At 31.6% G+C, this 4,497-nt stretch overlaps 1 long non-coding RNA gene across 1 annotated transcript; it reads right to left on the bottom strand.

Annotated features, from left to right (window-relative positions):
- LOC109845035 lies at nt 3,105–4,376 on the bottom strand. The gene is made up of 3 exons (XR_002248206.1): nt 3,561–4,376; nt 3,398–3,480; nt 3,105–3,134 (listed from the first exon to the last, which is right to left on the bottom strand). It is a non-coding gene; the product is annotated as an uncharacterized LOC109845035 (long non-coding RNA).

Below are 4,497 nucleotides of genomic sequence, written 5' to 3'. Positions count from 1 at the left end.
TAAATTTCTTTTGTTTTGATTGACCATTGTTATACCCTGCTATTATGTTTTGTTTAATTTTTTTCATAATTAAATTTCTTTTGTTTTGATTGACCATTGTTATACCCTGCTATTATGTTTTGTTTAAACTGTTATATATTTTAGATTTTTCGGTTTTGATTGACCATTGTTATACCCTGCTATTATGTTTTGTTTAAACTGTTATATATTTTAGATTTTTCAACTTTTCTCATTATGTTGTTATGTTTCTGTCTGTTTCTATGTTATTTGACTTACTTTTGTGTTTGCTTTAGATTTATTGTTCTTAGTTGACTTTCTACATTTTTCCTTCAACATGAACAAAGAGAATTTTAGTGCATGGTATAATATACAATGGAATATATCACTAGTTTCAGATAAATAACTTGATGATAATTAACTACTATACATATTTACCTGGTGCTCCTCTTGGCCCCACAATATTATAAGTGCAGCTAAGTGCTCAGGCTCAACCCTCTTATCTCGCTTGTATATCCTCTCCCAGTTGTGAGTGAAACAATCAAAGCATTTCTTCTTTATCTCATGTCTCCACTCCCGAAGAGAATGCTTGAACTTTCCCTGGTATCCAAATAAAAATTCCCACCCTACGGGATTGTCTTCGATGTTGAAATATCTCTAAAAAATAAAATATAGTTAAGCATGGACAATTGATAGAATTGAAAAATAATTGTGCTAAATATAAGAATTTACCCAACAATCTCGATATATACTCTCCAGGACATGAAATGGCTGCTCCCAAGCCTCGTAATAGGGATTCACATTATCACTCATCCGTATCAAACATCCAAGGTATGAGCTGAAGTTATTAGCCCATTGTCCGGTTGGAATCTTATTATGTCCCCATCTCACAATTGCTCGAAAACCATCCGGTGGTAACTTTTTTTTAAAGTCACTTCCTTGGCGTCCTTTCTTCTGGTAAAGTTTTTCACCTACAAAAAAGAAATAATAGATATATCAACACATTTATTTAATCAACACTTTTTTTAAGCTCTTAGAATTTACTAAAAAAGGAAGAAGAAAAATTCTGGAATTGATTAAGTTTTTGATCAAACTCACCAAATATTTGTCTGATTTCATTTTTTGCATCAGGCAAAATCTCATCAATCTGTGGGGCCCATTCATCCAATCTTTTTTTCGCAAGCATGTATTTTTCAATCTGCTTGAGTCTGTACCCCTCTGCACATGCTGGTAAGGGCCCGTGATGCGGCATAATTATGTACCAAAATTGCAAGTGCACAATTTATCAAGTTATAGTATAAAAAATATCGATCCCACGAGGAAGTTGATTTTAAGAGATTATTAGAAATGGTTCTTATGTTTTGTGCATGACAATTAGGAATAAAGAATAAGTGTGATTTTGATGAGTGGTTGTTTTGATTTATGTGCAAGCAAAAGATAATAAATTGAATTTTAGAAGAGAGAAGGAAGAATCAAAGAATAAATGAAATCACAAGGCAAGAAATATGAATTAATAAAATCAAGAAATAAAACTAAGAATGAAAAGAAAGTTAAGATGGAGGATTCAAAAGAAGTAAGAAATCTAGAATATAATCCACTAACCAATTTCAATTACAAAATATAAACTATTCTCTTTTTATCATATTTCAACTTAGATTTATTAAGCATAGATTATCAAACCATTTAAGGAAAGTGTAACCTATCAAATTATCATCTAAGTTAAAATTACTATTCATGATAAGAACAACAACATGATAATAATCCTAGAATTCATAAGCATAACCTATCAAACCATTTAAGATAAGCATAGATTATCAAATTCTTCTTCTACCGATTAGTTCTCTAGTTGATTATCCTAAACATGAACATTTTAAGTGCAAGAGAATAATTCATACAATATAAAGGAAATTAGACTAGTTTCATATAATTCTAAACTTCCTACAAGAATTAAATTCACATCTTTAAGAAATAAAAACAAGAAAAAGAACTAATTACAAAAATAAAAAGAAAAGAAAAATCTAAACTATGAACAAGAAATAAATCTAACTACAAAGAAAATAAAAATCTACACTACAAAATATATTACAAAAATTAAATGCGAGAAAATAAATCTATTCTACAAATTAAAGTGCAAAAAGAAATAAAAAGACAAGAAAATAAATCTACACTACAAGCATGAATTTAAATCTAACTAATAAGCAATAATAAAGAAATTACTAAAAAGAAATAAAAGAGAAAAGAAATGCAAACCTTCAAATTGCTCTTCATCTCCATCCTCATCATTCAACAAAGAGGAGAAAGAACAAATTTAAAGAGGAAAAAATTATTTTTATTAATTGCAACTAAAGTTACAATTTTTGGAAGGCCTTCTCAATTAAGAGTAGCCCTCCTCTCCAAAAGGAGTTTACAAAATTTTCACACCTCTAACCCCTCACTCTCTACCCCTATTTATAGTAATCTTCAATGAATATGAGCCATTGGATTTGTCTTGAGCCCCAAGCAACAATCTCCACCTTTGATTTATTTGATTTTCAAAAGAAAATCAAAATCCAATTTTGCAACAATCAATTTTCGGCCCAATGAGCTCCATATGATTTTCACAAAATGAAAACTAAGCAAGTCCGGTGCATTCTAAGTCTTTGGCCCATTTTATTTGTTGATTTTCCAAAAGAAAATCACAAGTCTGGTCTACAAGTTCGGCCCATGTAGCCATGAAGATTTCATTTGTGATTTTCTTGTGAAAACCAATTCCGGCCCATTGAATCAAAGCTGCAGCACATAAGGAAAGCAAGTTCTGGCCATTTGAAGAAAAATTTCATTTAAATCCCAATCACTGTAGCAGCTTGAGTCCATTAAGTTTTGAAGTCCGGTCTTCATTTCCCTTGTGTAATCTTTTTGCTTTGGGCCTTCACAAATTCGAAAATTTCACTTTGGCTTCTTGAATCATTTCTTCATTTAATCAATGGGTTTTTGTTGAGAGATGGGAAGTTGAGATTTATTCTTCATTAACCTGTAATTAAAGATAAAAACAGTTATTAGTGGTATATTTATTCATATAAAATAGATAATGAGGGTATAAAAATTATAATAAAATGTGATTATCAAAGATGAGAAGTTGATATTTATTCTTCATTAACCTGTAATTAAAGATAAAAAATAGTTATTAGTGGTATATTTATTCATATAAAATAGATAATGAGGGTATAAAATTGTAATAAAATGTGATCATCACCATTGTGCTAACCATTGCTACTTAAACCAAAATGAAAAAAAGTAATAAAAAATAAAATCCCTATTAGCAGACAAAAACTCCAGGATATCACAATGAAGCTCCTGGCAATTCATAAGCTACAATAAATCATAAAGAAGTTATAATATGATCAGTAGACAAAAAACTCACCTCATTAATGTTAGCATTGCAAAGACTTGAACCTTTCAAAGAAATTCGAGTCCCCATTGTTAACTTTAACTGGTGCTAACAATCTAAATGAAACACAAAAACAACATACATAAAGACAAAATCTTGCTAAAATCTTAACCTATATAGGGATAAAATCACAAACCCTTTTGCTTTTTGAAACTGATCGCAGGCGAGAGGAGCGTCGGTGCCATTGGCAAGGGGATCACAAGCGGCGGAGGCTCGACGACTCAAAAAAGGGTATTCGGTGAAAGATAGATTGCTAGCGGTCACTGAGAAAAAGAAAAGAATAATTGGATATAAAAGAAGACAGAACGTTGAGAGAGAGAAAGAGAGGGTTGACAGACGTGTCAATCACAGATCAGCGAAGGCTTTTCTTCTGTTTTCAAGTATCGTATAAATTGAAAATGATTATATAACAAAGAGGTGGAAGATGATCAGCGTCAATGGGTATGCTTTGATTGCCCGGAATACAAAGAGGTGGAAGATGAAGCGTCAAGGGGTTTCACAGAATTTTGCTGTATTCAGAGTTCCTGTGCAAGTTTATAATATTAATTTAATTAAATCCACATATATATCCAACCATCAACATAAAGATAAAGGGGTGTATTATAGTTGCGGACAGTGCACGACCACAGCGATAAACCAAATTGTTTTAGGTAATGATAAAGTTGATAAAATCAGGCAAAATATAAAGTGTATACTCCATTTTAGGTCTCAAGATGATAAAATAAGGGAAAATATCAACAGTATATTTTTGGCCATACGAAAGAAAGTTGAAGGAGATGTTGATTAAATAAAATGATCACAAAATCTCTTAAGGTAAATTAAGCCCAATTTCTGTCTGCAACTCAATAAAGAAGAACAACTAAATAATAAATTTTTTACTTAGTTTTGGTCACTAATTATAGAAATGACCATATAAAACATATAACCTGTTCTCCTCTAGTGACACCGACGACCTTCGCCTCCAGTGACGCCGACAGCTGTCTGTAGCAGTCTTCGGCAGGACTTTTGCCAATAGCCTTCTTTGGAAAGAAGGGATGCGGTGATATGACTCTCACGCTTACTATATAGGCGTA

Source organism: Asparagus officinalis, chromosome 6, assembly GCF_001876935.1.
Source record: "Asparagus officinalis chromosome 6, Aspof.V1, whole genome shotgun sequence".
NCBI classification, from domain to species: Eukaryota; Viridiplantae; Streptophyta; class Magnoliopsida; order Asparagales; family Asparagaceae; genus Asparagus; species Asparagus officinalis.
Note: the sequence above shows the minus strand (reverse complement) of the source record. Positions and strands in the feature narration are given on the sequence as shown.